This window comes from Myotis lucifugus, unplaced genomic scaffold (assembly GCF_000147115.1).
Source record: "Myotis lucifugus unplaced genomic scaffold, Myoluc2.0 scaffold_202, whole genome shotgun sequence".
Classification (NCBI taxonomy): Eukaryota; Metazoa; Chordata; class Mammalia; order Chiroptera; family Vespertilionidae; genus Myotis; species Myotis lucifugus.
Genome location: NW_005871250.1, coordinates 2,199,511 through 2,220,005, shown reverse-complemented (window position 1 = coordinate 2,220,005; position 20,495 = coordinate 2,199,511). Strand labels below are relative to the sequence as shown.

The 20,495-nt window shown below is 42.0% G+C and overlaps 1 protein-coding gene across 1 annotated transcript in view; it reads right to left on the bottom strand.

Moving 5' to 3' along the window:
* LOC102441540 (dihydropyrimidinase-related protein 3) overlaps positions 1-15,486 on the bottom strand; it is a 105,859-nt gene extending 90,373 nt beyond the window's left edge. The window contains exon 1 of the mRNA XM_014463235.2: positions 15,421-15,486. The gene's annotated coding sequence lies outside the window, so the exon portion shown is untranslated. The remainder of the gene's footprint in view (positions 1-15,420) is intronic.
* Between the last annotated feature and the right edge of the window lie 5,009 nt (positions 15,487-20,495).

Genomic DNA, 20,495 nt, shown 5'->3' with positions numbered 1-20,495 from the left:
GAGACTGAATAACCCAGGAACACATTCTCATGCCGCTACTCTTCTACGGTAGCCTTTTAAAAAATCCTCACCAGAAGATATGTTTATTGATTTTTAGAGGGAGAGGAAGGGAGAGAGGGAGGTAGGGAGGGAGGGGGAGAAAGAAAGAGAGAGAGAGAGAGAGAGAGAGAGAGAGAGAGAGAGAGAGAGAGAGAGAAACATCAATGTGAGAAACAGCCTCCCATACCTGACCCGACTGTGGATTGAACCCACAACCTAGGTATGTGCCCTGATGGGGAATTGAACCTGTGACCTTTTGATTTATGGGATGATGTTCAACCAACTGAGCCAATATCACTTTCAATGTCTCTATATTATTTTATATGAATACACCATAAATTATTTATAAACCTTGTTACTGGATCAGTTGTTTTATAAATTAACTATTATAATACATAGAGTGACTTTTTATAATTTCTAGTCCTTCCTTTTGTTCCCCCCTGTATATTATTCAGCAAAAGGGTTTACTAGTAAGTCAACTAATTTACCCAAATATACTGAGCACATGTGGCTGGGTGGACACTGAGGAAGAGCAGTCAGGAGCGAGCGGTGAGTGCCCTTACAGAGCAGAGCTACTGGGGAGAGTGAAAGGAGCCCTGGGCTGGAAAATAAAAAATTGGGGTCTTAGTTCCAACCTCTCAACCCCCTCTACTAACTGTGAAACTTGCTATCTAACCTTCTCTTTTCCATTGTAACATAGATGTCATTATAGTTCCTCCCTCCAATGTTTTTGTGTGTGTGTGTGTGTGTGTGTGTGTGTGTGTGTGTGTATGAACAGATTAAATTAATAAATGTAAAGTGCTTTAAAGAGTGCCTGGCACAGCACTATTCACAACAGCCAACAAATACAAACAACCCAAATGCCCACCATCTGGTGACTGGATAAACTAAGTGTGGTGTATCTATACAATGGGATATTATACAGCCACAAAAAAAAGGAATGAAGGACTGATACATGCCACTACATGGATGAACCTTGAAACATTACGCTAACTGACATAAGCCAGACCCCCCCCAAAACGTCACATATTATATGATCCCATTGATATGGAATGTCCAGAAATAGGCAAATCGATGGGGACAGAAAGCAGGTTAGCGGTTACTCGGGGCAGGAGGGAGCGGGGAATGGAGAGTTACTGCTTCATGGTTACAGTTTCCTTTTGGGAAATGGAAAAGTTCTGGAACAACATAGTGATAAATGCATAACACTGTAAATGTATTTAATGCCATTGAATTGAACTTGAAATTTTTAAGTTTTATGTGATACATATTTTAGCATAGTAAAAGAATAACAACAACAAATAAAACAGTGCCTACCATATAATAAGCACTCAACAATTTCCATTTTTCACCCTTATTGCCCTCTGAAGGTCTCAGTTTTCCTGTTTATAAAGTGACGGTGAGAAAATAGCATTGAAATTGCTTTTAGCTCTGAGATTCCACAGTGTCGTTGGATGCATCTGCCTTGTGCTGGGGAAATCTTTTTGTGACTATCCACGTCCTGCCCGCTCCCTCCTCTGGCCTGACGGAGGCCCAGTGCCCTTCTCCTGAGCATTCATTTTGAAGCTGCCATCACCTCTTTAACACGATTTCTTCAAGTACCTGATGCTCTCTGAGTGCTGGGACCCTGAAGAGGCTCATGGGGGACTCTCCGTAAATATCTATTGGACCCATGAATGGATGGAAGGAAAATTGAATATATCCAAAGAAACCCAAAACACTAATCAGAAAGAACATATGCACCTCTATATATTCATTGAAGCTTTATTTACAAACACCAAGATTTGGAAGCAGCCCAAGTGCCCATCAGTAGATGAGTGGATAAAAAAGCTGAGGTCCATTTACACCATGGGTTACTAGTTGGCTGTAAAAGAGAAGGAAATCTTACCCTTTGTGACAGCATGGGTGGGCCTGGAGAATATTGTGCTAAGTGAAATAAACTAGCCAAAGCACCACATAATTTCACTTATATGTAGAATCTAATGAACAAAATAAACAAACAAACAAAATAGAAACACACTCATAGATACAGAGAACAGACTGACAGCTGTCAGAGGGGAAGGGAGTGGGGGAGAGGGATGAAAAAGGTGAAGGGATTAAGCAAAAATAACTCATAGATGCAGACAACAGTATGGTGATTACTAGAGGGAAATGGAGGTTGGGGGAGTAAGAAGAGGGTACAGGGGGGATAAATGGTGATAGAAGGAGACTTGACTCAGGGTGGTGAACACAAAATACAATATACAGATGATGTATTATAGAATTGTACACCTGAAATCTATATAATTTTATTAACCAATGTCACCCCAATAAATTTAATTTAAAAAAATAAATATTAAAAAAAGAATCCTATATAATAAAAGCCCAATATGCAAATTGTCCCCTCGGGTGGTCATTTGACCAGGAGTTCAACCAGGAGACCGGGAGTTCGACCGCTCGCTATTACGTGCGCTGACCACCAGGGGGTGGCACGGAACATGGCGGGCATCGGCGACGCGGTGCTGGCAGCAGGCGGCAGTGGAGGCGCTGCAGGCCATGATGTGCCCCAACGAGAGCGGGATTGTGGCAGGATGGTGGAGCAGGTGAGGGGGCGGCACTAGGCCAAGGTGGGGTGCCAGGTGGGGCTGTGGTGCTGTGGGTCTGTGAGGCTGGGGGCACAAGCTGGGGCTGCAAGGCTGGCGCATGAGCTGGGGCCAGATCTCTGCAGGCCACCCCAAGGGACCCCACCCATGCATGAATTCATGTACCAGGCCTCTAGTTTAAAAAATAAAATAAAAAATTAATGAGTGAATGTGTAGCCTATGATTCTCACTGCATGCCTCATGCCCTAGCTGAATGGCTGACCCCTAAGTCAGATTTCCTGCAGTGAGCACACATCTTCCAGAAGGTAATAGACACATGCCCAACTGCACCCACCCTTTCCCTGCGAATGCCTAATCACACTTTTATTGGACAAGCCATTATCTCAGCTCCCAAAGCTCCACATTTGTAATCTGTTGACATGTCTTAAGAGTAATCCTCCCTGTTCATTTAATCCTGTCACATTCTGCCAGCACTCCGAAAAGGCTCTTTCCCACCTTTGCCTCTCCTCTTTGCAGCTCCAAGCTGTTTGCTGCCTGCGTACCTCCCCTCTTCCTAGCACTCCCGCGAAGCCTTATTTTAAGTTTGGCCTCCTTCTTCCTCATCACTGGGACTTCCTTTGTTTATTTCTCCCCCACTGTTATTTCCAGGTTATCCTCTTCAACCTCCCCCTCTCTCCTGTCTTTGTTCTTCACAAAGCCTTGCCTACACTTCATAGATTGCCATTCTCAAATACCTTGCATTGTTCTCCGCAATATCAGATATGTATTTATTTTTAATTTCCTCCTCTAATCTCAGACATCCTGAAAAGGGGAACCAGTGCTCCTTGTTGAGTCTTTTAGATTGTTTTGGATAGTTACTGTATCTGCTTCAAATGTCTGAATCTTTTCATCTCGAAAAGTTGCTAGGACTCCCTCTGCCACTCTAACACACACACACACACACACACACACACACACACACACACGTGCCCCTTTTCTTGTATTCAAGACCAGGGTCCGCAAACAACTGCCCTTGGGCCAAATCCAGCCCTCTACCTGATTTGTAAATAAAGTTTAATTGGCACATAGCCACCCCGTACGTTTACATATTGTCTATTCATGCTCCTGCTATACGGAGTTTACTAGTTGGGACACACAGCTTATAGCCCATAAAGCCTAAAATATTCACTATTTGGACCTTTATAAGAAAAGTATACAGACTCTACTTGTGCACAGTTTCTTAGCTGTCAGCAGGCATTGCCAGATACTGCCTTCATTTCAAATCCCTCTCCCCATTTCAAACTCCCTGCTCCCCACCCGGTACTCTCACTGAAAAGTTCCCTAAGTGTACCACTGGCTGGCTTCCCGACTCTCCCCTGGTGGTGTATAGGAAAAAACTGTGTCCCTGGAAATGTAGTCCCTCCCTACTAATTGTGTGAGGTGTCATCATTCATCAAGTGTATTTTTTTTCCTTCTCACTCAATATCCATTTATCACACAGCTTTCCATTTCGTTAGTTTTATTTATTTCTAATTGACAGGATGTAGGAATATTACAAGACAACAGTCCCTCCCCAGCAAACTTCCAACTCAAAGTAAGCATTGCATCTTTTCTCTTTGGACACAGTTTATCTGCTTGAAATAAAAACAATTGGTTCTGCCTTTGATAGACTGTCCAAAATGCGCTGTGTGTGGGCTCCAGGGTCTTGTAAACTGAGAATTGAACCCAATCTCTGCCACCATCCTTTGAATACTATCTGCCCTTGGTAGGCGCCTTTAAATCAGGCTGACCCCCCAGCAAGTCATAGCACCCAACAAAAATTATCATTAGGCTCTTGGGGCTTATCATGACAATTTTCCTAGTCCCTCCTATTTCTTCCCTCCCTTTCTCTATGTCCTGGCAGCTTTCTAGGGCCTCATAGCTTCTGATGTTTTCTGATTTAGCTACTGTGTTCACCTTTAGGACTTGACCAAATTCTGCTTTCCTATGTTGATTCTGTGAACCCCATCCTCTCACTCTCCAGAAAGGCCCACGAGTAGATATTTTATTTTGAATAATCCTCTTAGCCACATCAGTGTTAGGTGCCGGACCTCATTCGGTACCGATCGATGCTTAGCTGCCACCATAGCAATGTGGTGTAGCAGAAGCAATCAGACAAGTCCCAGAGCTTAAATCCTGACTTTTTCCAGTTGTATGATTATAGGAAGTCAACCTCTCCGAGATTCAGTTTTTCTTCCAGACTATGTAGATATATACTTATTTTGTGGAGTTGTGGTGAGGATTGGAGACAGGAGTGCTTTGAATAAATAAGTACTCCATAAATGAAACTCTTCATTAGCATACACCTTCAACCTCATATGTGTGCTCCCAAGCCCATAAAATTGTAAGGGCTTATAATGTGAACCACTTTGTTACAGTAAATTCTGTTCTTTTAGTAGGTCTCCTTTTCATAACTTTAATTTTCTATCTGCAGCTAAGATTTAAAATCTTCTTCTTCCTATCTTTTACTTTGTCTCACCTGGCCCTTGTGGCCCCTTAATTTCATCCACAGTTAAGCAATGTGGCCCAGGCTGCACCCCTCGTTCTTACAGAATTTATACCTCCCTGCCTTTAAATGCCCTGGTGTCCTGCTTGTGAAGTTTCCTGTAGAAGCAACCATCCCATGCTCGTGTCCCTGCAGGATGGAAAGGACCACACCACATGCAGTCATGTCTAGGAATTATCCATTGTCAATGGTAATGAAATGAATATGTACAAACGTTTAGCTAGAAGGAGGTCAATCACCTCCTTACTCACAATAGCAAAAGTGAAATCAAAACTGAAATAACACACCCATAAGTAACCAATTAAAAGGAATTAGTAATTAAATAAGTGATGCCTCACAATGGAGTACTATAAAGCCATTGTAAATCATGCTTTAGAAAAGCACTGATTCTCTGTAAAAATGCCATAATAATACAAGTTTAAAAAGGTCATTTAGGGTTTCCAGTCTGGCATTAATGAGCTTAGAAGTTGCCACTCCATCTGAACAAGTAAAAATCTAAGGAAACTAACAAATCAATAGCTCTTCTTACTAGTAGATCCAGAAGAAAGGTGAATTCACAGGGAAAACTGCTTCACCAAAAATTAGAGAGACAAGTGGATACAGAAAATCACAATTTTCCCAAGCAGAACCCCATAAGCAAACACTTTCATGGAAACCAACTGGGGTAGGAAAACCTGAACTGTAGTGGAAAAAATTGCTGGAAACTCAGTGTGGACAACTCTGAGAGTCAAAAACTCCAGAGGGACTCAGTTATCAGAGGGTCATCACAGTTTTATGATCATTACCTCCAAGAGCTCTACTTGTCCTCATGGTGACTCTCAGAGGAAGTTCTCCTCCTGCCTCTGGAGGGGGTCTGAGAAGCATGGGGAAGTCTACAGTCAAGGGCCACGAGCTCGTCAAAAAACTAAGTCCTAATCATAGGGCTGCAGAATGCTTCCCATCCCTCCATGCCCTACCACTACATTACTAAAGGTCTATTTATTAGAGTTCATTGTACCTAGTACATTGTGTCCACCTTTCAACAATAACAAAAAAATACAAGGCATACTAAAAGGCAAAAAACACAGTTTGAAGAGAGTGAACAAACATCAGAACCAGAGTCCGACATGGCAGGGATGTTGGAATTATCAGACCAGTAACTTAGAAAAACTATGGTTAATATGCTTCCATGGGAAAAATAGACAACATGCAATAACAAACATAATGTAGACAGAGAGATGGGAATCTTAAAAAGAATTTAAAAATGCTAGAAATAAAAAACAATATAATAGAAGAAGAATGCCTTTGATGGGCTCTTTAGTAAAATAGACCCAGCTGAGGAAAGAATCTCTGAATTGGAGGATGGAACAATAGAATCTTCTAAAGCTAAGCAAAAAGGGAAAAGACTAAACAAAACAGATAATGGTATTACCAGAGGAGAAGAAAGAAAAAAAAACCCAGAAGCATTATTCAAAGCAATAATGACTGAGAATTTCCCCAAAATTAATGTCAGACACCAAACCACAGATGGAAGAAAATCCGAGAAAAGGCAAAAGAAAAAAGAAAGAAAGAAAGAAAGAAAGAAAGAAAGAAAGAAAGAAAGAAAGAAAAAGATGCTTATACATATTATATTCAAATTTCAGAAAATTAAAATTGAAAATAAAAAAAAAGAAGCTACAGGGGGCGGGGGGTAGGGGGAAGACACCTTACCAATAGAAAAGCAAACATAAAAATTACATCCAAATATCCTCAGAAATCATACAAACAAGAAGACAATAGGGTTAAATATTAATGTGGTGAGATAGAAAAAAACACCAACCTAGAATTCTAACCTTGTGAGATATCCTTAAAACCTGAAGGAGAAATAAAGACTTTCTTAGATAAGCCACAAATGAGGGAATTGTTGGCAGCAGATCTGCCTCAGAAGAAATGTTAAATGTTCTTCATAGAGAAGAAAAATGTTATAGGTCAGAAACTTGGATCTATACAAAGAAAGGAAGAGCACTAAAGAAAGAATAATTGAAGATAAAATATTTTTCTTATTCTTAATTGATCTAACAAAACACTTTATTCAAAATAATATTAGCAACAATGTATTCACTTATATATGTACATATGTACATGTGTATAGTGATGTATAAATCATATGAATAACAGCAAAATAAATTATAAAATACTTTGAGCTAAATAAAGTGAAAATACAACATATAAAAATTCCTGGGATGCAATTAAAACAGTACTTAGAGGGAAATTTATAACATGGAATACATATATTAGGAAAAAAGAAAGACCTAAAATCAATAGTGTAAGCTTCCATCTTAAGAAACTAGAAAACGAAGATAAATTAAACCCAAAGCAAGCAGAATAAAAGAGAGAATAAAAATTAGAACATAAATCAATAAAATTGAAAATAAGAAATCAATAAAGAAAATTAACAAAACCATAAGCTGGCTCTTTAAAAAGATCAATAATTGATAAGCTTCCAGCTAGGATAACTAAGGGGGGAAAAAAGAGAGAAAACACAAATTATTTATATCAGAAATGAAAGAGGCAACATCACTATAGTTCCCATGGATATTAAAAGGATGATAGAACAATATTATGAACAACTCTATGCCCACAAATTTGATAACCTAGAAGAAATGGACTAAATCCTTAAAAGACGCAACCTGCCGAAACTCACACAAGAAGAAATAGACTATCAGAATATACCTATATTTATTAAGTAAATTTAATCAATAATTAATAATCTTCCAAAACAGACAGCACCAGGCCAAGAAGGGTTCACTGGTGAACTCTACCAAATATTTAAGGAAGAAATTATACAAATTCCCCACAATCACTTCAGAAGATAGAAACGAAGGGAATACTACTTAACACATTCTATGAAGCCAGCATTATTTTAATACCAAAACCAGACATATATTACAAAGAAAAGTAGAGACAAATATCTCTCATGAACATAGATGCAAAAATTCTCAACAAAATATTAGCAATCAAATCCAGCAATGTATAACAAGAATTAAATACCACAACCAAGTGGGATTTACCCAAAGTACGCAAGACTGGTTCAATATTATAAAATTAGTGTAATCCATCACATAACAGACTAAAGAAGAAAAATCACAGGATCATATCAATAGATGCAGAAAAAGCATTCGACAAAATCCAGCACCCATTCATGATAAAAATTCTCAGCAAACAAAAAATAGATGGGAACTTCCTCAACTTGATAAAGAACATCTATAAAAAACCTGCAGCTAACATCATACTTATAAACTCAAAGAAACTGACACTTACCCAACTTCAAGACTTACTATAATGCTACAACAATAATCAAGACAATGTGGTATTGGCAAAAGAACAGACAAATAGATTAACGGAAAATAATATAGAGCCTAGAAATAGACCCATATAAATATAGTAAACTGAACTTTGATAAAGAAGTACAGGAAATACAATGTAGCCAAAATAGTCCTTTTCAACAAATGGTACTGAAACAACTGAACATCCAGAACAATCTAGACACATATTGTATACCCCTAACAAAAATGATCTCAAAATGTATCACAGACTTAAATGAAAAACTACACAACTCCTAGATAACATAGGAGAAAAGCTAGATAAACTTGAGTATGGCAATGACATTTTAGATACAGCACCAAAAGCACAATGCATGAAAGAAATAACGGGAACAACCCAATTGTAAAAGGGGCAAAAGACCTGAATAGACATCTGATCAAAGAAGATGTACAGACGTCAAGTAAGCATACAAAAAAATGCTTCACCTTGGATGTCGTTAGGGAATTAAAAATTAGAACAACGAGATACCACTACACATCTATTAGAACGATCAAAATCCCAAACACTGACGATACCAAATGCTGGTGGCAATGGGGAGCAACAGGAACTCTCATGCATTGCTGGTAGGGATGTAAAATGGTGCAGCCACTTTGGAAGTCAGTTTTGAGATTTCTTACAAAACTAAACATACTCTTACCATATGATCCTGTAATCACACTCCTTGTCATTTACTCAAATGAACTGAAAATTTATGTCCGCACAAAAAGCTGTATGTGGATGTTCATACTATCTCTAGTCCTAATTGTCAGAACTTGGAAGAAAGCAAAATGTCCTTCAGTAGGTGAGAGGATACATAAACTGTAGTACATCTAGACAAGGAATATCATTCAGTGTTAAAAAGAAATGAGCTCTCAAGCTATGAAAAGACATGGAGGAAACTTACATGTGTATTGCTGAGTGAAAAAAGGCAATATAAAAGGGCTATTAATGACTATAATATTAGAACCACTGACTGTAATGGCTTTTGTCTTAAAGATTGTGGACTTACAAGCACTCATTTTATTGGGTGGGCAAGACGAGTTACTGGGGTACCAGGAAAAAAAAATCAGGATTTCTATTTGTACTTATTATGCTATCTTTTCCTTTCTACTTTGTACTTTTTTGTTTGTATTGTCTAATGGTCAAAAGATATCAACAGATTATTTGTGCATGTAATTTATATAGATGTACTAGAGGTCCAGTGCACGAAATTCGTGCACAGGTAGGGTCTCTAGGCCTGGGCAGCGATCAGGGCCCATCTGTGGGGCGACCGGTGGGGCAGTTGGGGGGCCCCTCCTAGCATCCACCTTGGCCAGCCTGGCTTTGCCCGCTTGCCGGCCCCGACCCCTGCTGCCGCCGCCGCCAGTTCCCTCCATTTGCGGGGCAACCGGCGGGGCAATTTGGGGGCTCCTGCTGGCACCCGCCTTGGCTGGCCTGGGGCCTACGGGCTGGGGGCAGCTCCTGTGTTGAGTGTCTGCCCCCTGGTGGTCAGTGAGCATCATAGTGACTGGTCGTTCCGCTGTTCAGTCGATTTGCATATTAGGCTTTTATTATATAGGATAGGTATATGTAATTTGCATAGAGGAGAAAAATAAAAAAAAAAATGTCTAGACCATTGCCACAGTGATCATCTGGCCCAGCCCTTTTGTTTTAGAAAGGAGGGAACTGGAGCTCAGAGAGAAGAGAGCTAACTTGCCCAAGAAGTACAGCTGGTTAAAGCTAGGGTCTCCAAGCTGAGACTGCTAATGCTTTATCCAGTTAAGTTTTGTGTGGTTTGTTTGTTTGTTTGTTTGTTTCTGACGCATCTAATTGTCTCTTGATGGAGTAGAGCTGTTTTTTGAATGCCTTTGAGTTGATCTAAGAGTACAGATAAATTTTAACGTCACATTTTCCTAGAAACTTAATTTTAAACAGGGCTTACACACCTATATGGGCCTTCTGCCTCCTCCCCGAACCGGAGGGCTGAGCTTCCCAGCCCAGATGGCATTCTCCACAGCCAGAGCTCCTGTTCCTCATCAGCTGTATCCTCTCTCTCCCTGAAACACTACTAGAGGAATAATGCCCAGTGGACATAAATCACAAGGAAAATCAGCTAGAGGATTGCTGACAGGAAAGCATCACAGACAGCCCCTGGCCGTCTTAAACTTTACTTACAAGAGCCGTCAGCAAAACCCTGTCTCCAGGGACCATTACTTTGAGGGAACCCTGCCAATCCCAGCATTACTTGAAAGGCATGCTTTTTATGAACCTCAAATGCCTACTGTCAAACTAAACCAAAGTTCTGAAAGGTTTCAAACACTTCCGAGTCAGGGGAAGTAAACATACTTCTAGATTCAGGTAAGCAAGCGCCTTTTCCTCTAAGTGCACACTCCCATGGGTCAGAGCAGCCTTGTAAAAATAATTCACATCCAGGATTTGGATTCTGAGGACTAGCCAGGCCTCTATTAACCTACACGTCTGTGTGCATCTGTCTTCCCTTGTGTAGGGGAAGGAAGAGAACTCAGTGTCGCGGGATCCTTTTGAAAACGTGTTGCCCAGGACCAGAAGGCACATGACAAACGGTCAAAAGTTAAAGAGCCACATCTCATTTGTGTAAATTCTCTCCTCCAACACCCAAAACCCCTGCTGACTTCAGAAAAGAAACATCTTGCCCCAAAGTGGCCCCTGTGGGAAGCAGGGAACTAGAAATGCCCCACGGCTCCTGAAAGGGAGTTATCAATACACACATGTAATCATAATGTCATTACTCTGTTTTCATTGGATGACAGAGCCTTTGCAGTATCATTTGCTCTTGGCCAACCATGTATCATAATTATATTCCCTTTAGTAATTCCTTCACTGCAAGAACAATTCTGGAAACCATCCTGAGAAGTGGTAGAAAATATGTACTTTTCACATGGAATTGCTTTTTCTGCACTTATTGTCAAAAAAAGTAAACAAAAAGTTTCCAGATCTTGCGATTGTAAATAACTCTGCAATAAACATAGGGATGCAAATATTCTTTCAAATTCATGTTTGGGGATTCTTAGGATATATTCCCAGAAGATTAAAATATATAAACACACACATACACACACACACAAAATCATTTGTTAAAACTCAGAAAACTGTATGCTTTAAAGGGTAACATTTTACGTATGTAAATTATACCTCAATAAATCCAATTTTTAAAAAAATTATAAACAGCCCTGGCCAGTTTGGCTCAGTGGATAGAGCGTCAGCCTACAGACTGAAAGGTCCCAGTTTCGAATCTGATCAAGGGCACATGCCCGGGTTGCGGGATTGATCCCCAGTAGGGGGCGTGCAGGAGGCAGCCAATCAATGATTCTCTCTCATCATTGATGTTTCTATCTCTCTCTCCCTCTCCTTTCCTTTCTGAAATCAATGAAAATGTTTTAAAAAATTATAAACAAAAAGTTGTGTGAGCCACGCATGGAGGATTTTTGCAACATGAATGCCTATCATGAGAAAACTCTAACTATAAGATTTAATAAGGTGTTTACTGGTAGGTCCAGAACCACAACATAAACCCAGTCATATCCCAAACCTGGAACTTGGCATTCGGAGTATAACTCAGAAACATTTTTATACTTTTATTCTGCCAAACACTTTTATTATTTAATTCCTTCATAATTTATTCATTCATTAAACTCATTTTCCTTTGGTGGGAGTAATGAGTAGGTAGGTATGCTTGAGAGAGACAAAGCCAATTTTGAGTTTATGGAGACTTTTAAAAAAAATCTATTTTGATAACTTTGCAATCAACTTGGAAGAATAAGGGTTTGGCAGCAACTGTTTCAAGGGTGAGCAACTGATCTCCAAGTGTCCTGATTATGGGCTGGTGGCAGGATGGCGGGAGGTTTCCCCGGGTGTGGCGGGAAGGTCTGCCCTTGCCCTGCATTCTAGTAACGTGTCAGGAGCAAGCCCAGCAGCCAGGACCATTGAATTTTTTTTTAAGAGAATATGGAATTTATTAGGTGTCAAATACAGAAATAAACTCATCTAAATAGGAGTGCAGAGAGCTCCCTTTGTTTCTCTAGGCCAGTGGTCGGCAAACTGCGGCTCGCAAGCCACATGCGGTTCTTTGGCCCCTTGAGTGTGGCTCTTCCACAAAATACCACGTGCGGGCGTGCACATACAGTGCGATTGAAACTTCGTGGCCCATGCGCAGAAGTCGGTATTTTGTGGAAGAGCCACACTCAAGGGGCCAAAGAGCCGCATGTGGCTCGTGAGCCGCAGTTTGCCGACCACTGCTCTAGGCTTTCCCACCTCAACACCATAAAAACATTTTGCTCACACACAATGGCCAGCAAAGAGTAAAAAAAAAAGGCAAGTCCTCAAAAATGACAGATGCTCAGCATAAGGAGGAGGACGTGCTGGAGCGGCTGGTTGGGGGGTAGAGCACGTCTTCCCTCAGTGCATCCTCCGGTTGCTTCTCTATCTAACCCTGCCTCTGGCCAGCCAGTGCAGTAATGATTTGCTCTGGCCAATGAAATCTGAGCAGAGGCCATGTTTGTGACCTCCGAGTGGGACTTTAAAAGTCTGCGAACAATTTGCCACATGTTCTTGCCACCATGACTGTGTGGGCACGGAGCCTCCGTCAGTCTCTGAGGGGCAGTGATGAGCAGAGCTGTCCTGATGACCCGTGCTGGCCCAGTAGCAGGAGCAAGAAATAAACTGCTATTGTTTGGTTAAGGCATGGAGAGTTGGGGATCGCTTGTTACTGTAGCGTTACCCAGCCTTTTCTGACAGCTACATGAGCCCAGATGCTTAAAATCATTAAAATATTTCAGAATAAGGAAACATATTTATTCTTCTCTTTCCAAAAGTGAGAACTAAGAATTGTTTGTAGAAACTACAAGTAGGCAGATTTTGGCTTAAGTTTCTTAAATGAAGTTATCTAAAAGTTGCTTCTTGAGGGAGAGAGCACCCTGAAAATGGCAGTGTTTAAACAGAGACCGGATGATCATCTGGCTTTTAGGTAGCAAAATATATGGCTTAATGAAGGAGGTTTAATGTATCAAACATTTATGGAGCACCTCCAGTGTACCAGGTATTTTAGTCGCCAAGGTAAATCCAAACACAACCCTTTTCTTCAAGGAAATGACCATCAAGTACAGAAGTAGATAACCTATGCCATCTTTTGTAGCACTGTGATTCAACCAAATTAGAGGTAATAACATGTGCTGGGTGAAGCTGACAGCAAGCCCGAACTTACCAATAACCATGTGGCACTAGAAATCCTGCTGATGCTTGGGTTGTATTATTATTTTTCAATTAGGAGCCCAAAGTATAGGGTTGACAAAAGGAAGGAAAACGAGAGAATTGCTGGTTTTAAAGGAGGAACATTTTTCCTTTCTCTAGTTACCATTCTTACATCTTGCAAACCAGGCATATTATCTGACTTACATCAGGGGTGTTCCAGCAGAGGGAACAGCACTGACTCACAACAATTGCCACTGACCTTTTCCAGCCTTTCTCCCACCCCTGAGAGTCAGGAAGGGATCATTTCAACGCTCATTAACTCAGACTTGAAGACAAGCAATGACCATCCTATCGGGCCATCCTTCAGTTTACCAATCAGCTGACACCCTTCCAGAAGATCTGAAGTTTTTCCTAAAAGAGTATTTGAGTAGGGCCTAGAGAAATCCCATATTCTAAGGATGAGGTGAAAATGACAACCTGAGTGATTCCAGGGACACTGACCTTATTTCCCAATGGCCCTTTCCAACAGGGCTTGCTTTTCCCTGCTGGTATCAATAGTTAAAGGTTTGTTTGTTTTTATTAAACTTCCAAAAATCAAACAGTGGAGAGAGATGTGCTGGCCTTTCCCCGGCTCTCTGCCTTTTCATGGAAAAACATCTAAAACTTGGGTCAGCATTCACTGTAATTGCTCTGAGGCAGACATTTCCATTTCAGGTTATTATTCATAACAGTATTAGTGCAGAATAATATATGCAGCTGGATTTTGCAGCCATTATCTAGAGTCTAGATTCTGGACAAGGGTGACGTATCTGATTCCCATTGTCCCTCAACGGAAAAGCATCAGTTTGAACTTTGAATACTCCAGCCCTGCTCAGGCCCTAAATGTTCTGAACTACAGTTCTGATTTTCCTATGAAATAAATCAATCAGGGCAAGCTGGATGCCAATGCCATGCCTCCAGTCAGTTCAGCGGGACCTAAGTTTCTCAAAATTACAGACAGAAGAAATTGGCTTTGGCGCGTGTAAGAGCAGCCGGGAAAACTTGCAGCTCGTGCTAGTCTCATGTGCACCCTTAACACGCTCGCCTATTTTTAAAAAATACAATGATATTCTTCCAGGGACAGCTGGATCCCTGTGGTACCCAGGCTTGTGCCAAGCTCTATACACAAATACACACTTCACAAACACAGATGTGAAATGTCCATTCTAGGACATGAGCGAGGCATGGAGATTCGATTGTTTAGTCTGGTGGCTCTACACCTAAAAGTTTCAGGAAGAGAACCGATGTTCGAAGAGTGGGAGGGGAGAGGGCCCATCCTGTATTTTCATCCGGGCGCTATGGAGATGACCCCATTTTCCCAGCACCAGTCTGCCCTCTGCCCTGATGACCTGAGTTGAGATTGAAGGGCCAGAGTGGGAGCCCAGACAATTGTGTCTGGTTACTCAGACGAGAGAAATCACTAAGCCTTCCCGGACTGGCCGGGCGGACACACCCACCCAGAACCAATGGCCCTGGGGTGCGGCTGGGAGGCAGGGGGACCCGCGCGCATTTAGATGCTGAAATTGGGGTCATGCGCTAACCCAGGTCCGGGCGAGGAGGTCACGACGGACTCAGCGGAGGATGCCCTTGTCCTCCTCCCAGTCCCCGATTCCTGTGCAAAGTGAGCAAAAGAAAGTTGCGCCCGGGGCCATGGCGCCCCTGGCTGCACCGGGAAGGAGGACAGAGGGAAAGGAGACCCGGGCCCCTTACCTGGTCCTTGGGGCCGAGGTTCTGCAAAACTTCCTTGCCAGTGGGGCTCCGGATCTCCACCCCGGTGGCGCGGGCGGCGGGGGGGGGGCTCCCCGGCTCTCCTCCCGGCCTTGGCCCCTGCGCGGGAGTCGCCTTCGAGCCCGGTCGGCTCCCGCGCCGGGCCGCTGCCTGGTGCTCGGGGGGGCTTGCTCCCGTTCCCACGTCAGGGCTCGAATCAGCGCTGTCTCGAGCGCTCCCGGGCAGAAAACTGACTGACTTTTGCCGGGGGACTGTCGGGGGGCCGGCCTGGGCCAGGAACCCGGGAGGACGGCTTTATGGAGCTGTCCAGCCTCTCCGCCGGAGCCTTGGTTCCAGCCCCAAAAGAGCCCCGGGGTCCTTGTCCTCCGCGTCCTTGCCGCCCATGGGAAGTAGCAATCCCAACTTGCGGCGCGCGTGCACACACACACACACAGGAGCGCGCGCGCACTCCCCGCTCGTCCAGCGAGCCCCAGATTCACACTCAAGAACTTGCCTCGCTCACACAGGCACACGCACAGGCTCCCTTGCCCACACCAACTCCGAGCTCGCCCCGCAAACACCAGTCTTTCTGCCCGGCTCGTGCACTTGGACCTAGTTGGCTCAGGGGTCAAAGCCAAATCCTGATTTACACCCACACAACTCAGTTTTATCAGACTCTGTCCCAGACTTTGGTGTCCTAGAAACCCAGACTGGTCTCATCCTGATTTTAGGACTGTCTCACAATTGCACCCTCAAATAAAGAGCTCCTGAATTGGGGGGAGTGGCGGGGGGAAAGAGGGGTGGGGGAGAGAGACCTCTTAATTCATTAACAATCACAAAAGCCTATCATTGATTCACAGACAAATCTACACTTTCCGCATATATAGCACCCAGCTTTTGTTTTATCCACCCTGAATTCGCCCCTCAGACAATTACATTACAGATCACAGGCATGCGTAATGAGTCAATATATGTGAAAATTACAATAGTGATTGGCATATTTTCCCCAGCAAAATACTTGCAAAATACTCTTAATTCCCTGTCCTCATAAAACTGCAGTCTAATACCTCACAAGCTGACTCAAGCTCAGTCAGAAGGCTACACTTGGGCTCACACATAAACTCAGATTTACCTCAAAAAATGCACAACCAAAGATTTTGCCTTCCATGTTACCTCAGGTACATGAGGATTTTACTTGCATATAATAGTACTAGTATGCACGCTCTCACAACCTCCTCCTCCTCCTCCCTTTGTCCGCCTACATATATTCTAACCCAGACTTTGCCACATAAACAGGGTCCATAAACGGTGGAGTTTGGGTGGTGTCTGCACACACAGCCTAAACCCAAAACCTGTGGTGCCCACGTTAAACTGGACCCCTCTGAAATTTACTCACTCATTCACGTATTCATCCAACATGAATTAAGTGCTTTCTATGCTCTTCACAAGATACTGGAATGACTGTGTGAAACAAGGTGGGTGGGGACCTGTCCTCACCAAGAGTGTAGTCCCCAGCCAGCCGTCTGCGTGGGGCATTCACCATTCTGCTCAACGTACTAAACTTTCTTTTCTGAACATCCCTCACCCCAACTACATCACAAGCTCCATTCAGGCAGAGATCTGATCTGTCTAGTTTATCTCTGAATATCTTGAGCCTAGAACATCTACAGGCACATAATAGGTGGTCTATAAATCCTTTTTTAATACATGGATAACGATGATGATGATGATGATAGCAACAACATGGAACATTTATGGAGCTGTTGCTATGTGCCCACCACTATTGTAATTGTTTCCCATATGTTGACTCATGTAATGCTCATAAGCATATGGCAGGCTTCTGTGTGTACATGGACACAATCTTGGAGGCATCTGCACTGAATCTGATGACCTGAAACTCTGGACTTCAGTTTGGGAGGGTAATTGGGATATTGGAAAATGGGATCTCGGTGACAAGCCTGTGACAACCTTAAAGGTTTGGGAGATAGAAGTGGACCTGAACTCAGGTCAAAGACAGGGATGTTGACATAAGTTATACTTATTCCTAGTGAGGAGAAAGGCATTTGCTTACCTGTGCTCTATCAAAATTATTCAGGATTTCTTAAGCTGACTTCCTCTGGGCAGCTAGCTGCTCCTTTTTGACAGATGCTGATTGAGTATGAACCCAGAATTTCATGTGAGAAATCAGTAATGCAGGACATTCCCTCTCGCTTGCTCATGTAGGTTATTTCCATCTTCTTTCCCATTGCTGTCTACCTCTTCTCCACTCAATTCACTTACAGACTTTTAGGGGGACACTTGCTATGTGTCGTCTTTGGAACATAATTCTAGTGGAGGGAAACAGACAATAGATAAGAATAATCAGGAGAGATAGTCACAGAGCTACGAAGGAAATAAGATAGCCAAATTTTAGATCGGCCGGTCAGGAAATACAAACTCTTCGCCCCCTGACTCTATAAGCACCACTGCCACCAACACCGTCAGCAAGGACAATGAGGATATTAGCGAACATCTATTAGGAATCTATTCTGTGGCAGGCTCAGTGCTGTTGACTCACCATACAGTATCTTGATTACTCTTAATAACACTGCAAGTCAGGTACTATAAATTCTTCTTTTACTAGCGAGGAAGTTGAGGATCTGAGTAAATGCCCAATTTATGACAGAATCATAATGGGATGCCAGATATGTGCGGAGTCTGTTTCCTTTGAGAGGGGCCCATTCTGAATGTGGGTGCTTAGCTCATACATGTGGGCACGGGGGTGGAGATCAGCCCCCTTGTTACAGCTACATTGCCTCACCACAATGCTGCATTGTACATGCTCAATAATTACATTTGTTAATGAAACAGATTTAGAGTCCACAGCTCTGTATACACATCTGCGTTTAATTAAAAAAGAAGACTGAAATGGAAAAGGCTGATCTGACTTCGGTTCTGTAATTATGGGGCTTTAGGCCAGGTGTCTTACTTAACCTCTTGATATCTTTCTGCTCCGTATTTGCCTCAGCCACCTAACAGGATTATTAAGGACTTCATTCCTTTAGTAAGGCATTGTGCTTCATGTACATTGCCTTAATTTTCATATCAACCCCATGCATTTAGGGTGATTGTTATTCTCATTTTACCAGCGGAGAATACAAGGCCTAGAAAAGTTAAGCTCCTTGCCCAAAGTATCACAGCTAGCACTTCAAGCTGGAATTCACTCTGCTGGCTAGTTCCAGAGCCTGCGATCTTAAAAACCACCCCACAATAAAATTCTGTTGTAAGGATCCAAAGAGATAATAAATGGAAGACCAGAAGTACGGTGTTAACATAGGAAATAATTCTAAGTGGCTCAATTGCTCTTGGGAAAAAGTTAACTTTAATTAAGACAAAAAGAAATAGCCCTGGCTGGTGTGGCTCAGTTGGTTGAGTGTTGTCCCATGCACCCACGCACTGAGAAGTTGCCAGTTCAATCCCGGTCAGGGCACATGCCTGGGTTGAGGAGTCAAGCCCCAATAGGGAATGTGCAGGGGGTAGCCAATCGATGTTTCTCTCTCATTGATGTTTCTCTCTCTTTCTCCTTCTCCCTTTCTCTCTCTCTTTCTAAAATCAATAAAAATACATATTTAAGACAAAAAGAAATTACCAACCATTAGCCCAGGAATTCTGTCATGTCTCTCCCTAGTAAGATAGAGGATGCATTTCTCATGATAGTCACAAACATGAAAGCAGCATGTATCTATGCCACCTTAAGTCAGACTTCCCAGAGAAGGGGTTATTCAAAGCAATGTGCACAGAATTGTGTCCATGCCACCTTAAGTCAGATTTCCCAGAGAAGGGGCTATTCAAAACAGTGTACAAACAGCAAGCTATTTCTATTACATGGGCAACAAAATAGAGCTTCCCACTTTTCACATACCAGCTCAAATTTGCATTTCCTGCAGTAAATGACTTGCCACTTTGCATTGAGATGACTTGTGATGTGAGCCCCTAGCAGATCCGATTATAACTTTAGGGAAATGTATTCCGGAGGCGTCTCTATTACCTATAGATCAGCGGAAGGCAGACAGTGCTAGACAGCAGTGGCATGCACAAAGCAATCCAGCAATCCCGAGATAGCTGCCCATGGAATACCTTTCATCCGAAATGAATTGCACTGCATTCTTATGAAGCAAAATTCTACCCAATAGAAGATAAAATTTTAATACTAAGTCTGTGCCTCCATGCTCACAATAAGGAGAAAATGGAGGAGTTATGCAGTTTACCTTGACTCAACAGTGAATGGAAACATATTTCTGATCAAAACCCACCCTCTGTCTTTTTTCTTCCTTGAATTGCAGAATTATCTCTTTCCTATTTGATGGGAACAGAAATTAGAAACCTCATTTTTTTTACTCTACTTACGGTATATATAAGGCAGTGATGGCGAACCTATGACACACGTACTCATTTTGTTGGTTGATTTTTCTTTGTTAAATGGCATTTAAATATATAAAATACATATCAAAAATATAAATCTTTGTTTTACTATGGTTGCAAATATCAAAAAATTTCTATATGTGACACGGCACCAGAGTTAAGTTAGGGTTTTTCAAAATGCTGACATGCCAAGCTCAAAAGGTTTGCCATCACTGATATAAGGCAATCTTTGCAAAAGATTCAGCTTTCTGCCTGATACATAGTAGGTGCTTAATAAATATTAGTCCTTCATTTCCTCAAACTATTTCAGATATATCGTTACAATAAAACAGAGTTTGTAATGATGAACTTGTCCTATGACTTTAGCTTTGCAGGGTTTTGGGAGCAAATTGACACTATAATAATGTTTGGAATATATGTTTAAAAATAACTGCTATTTTCAATATACCTCCACCACACCCTAAGAATTCTCTTGACAGGCTACTACTGAGTTACAGCTCAGTATTGGTAAACAAAGTGTTCATTAGAAACCTGGAAGTAGGTCATTTTTCAAATCTATGCACAATGTTAAAATCAGATTACAAAATATTTTTAATAATTCCAATTGTGCATGCAGAAAAAGTCCCTGCTAGTTCATAAATATATACATGTAGGGAGAAAAAAATATAAGAACATAT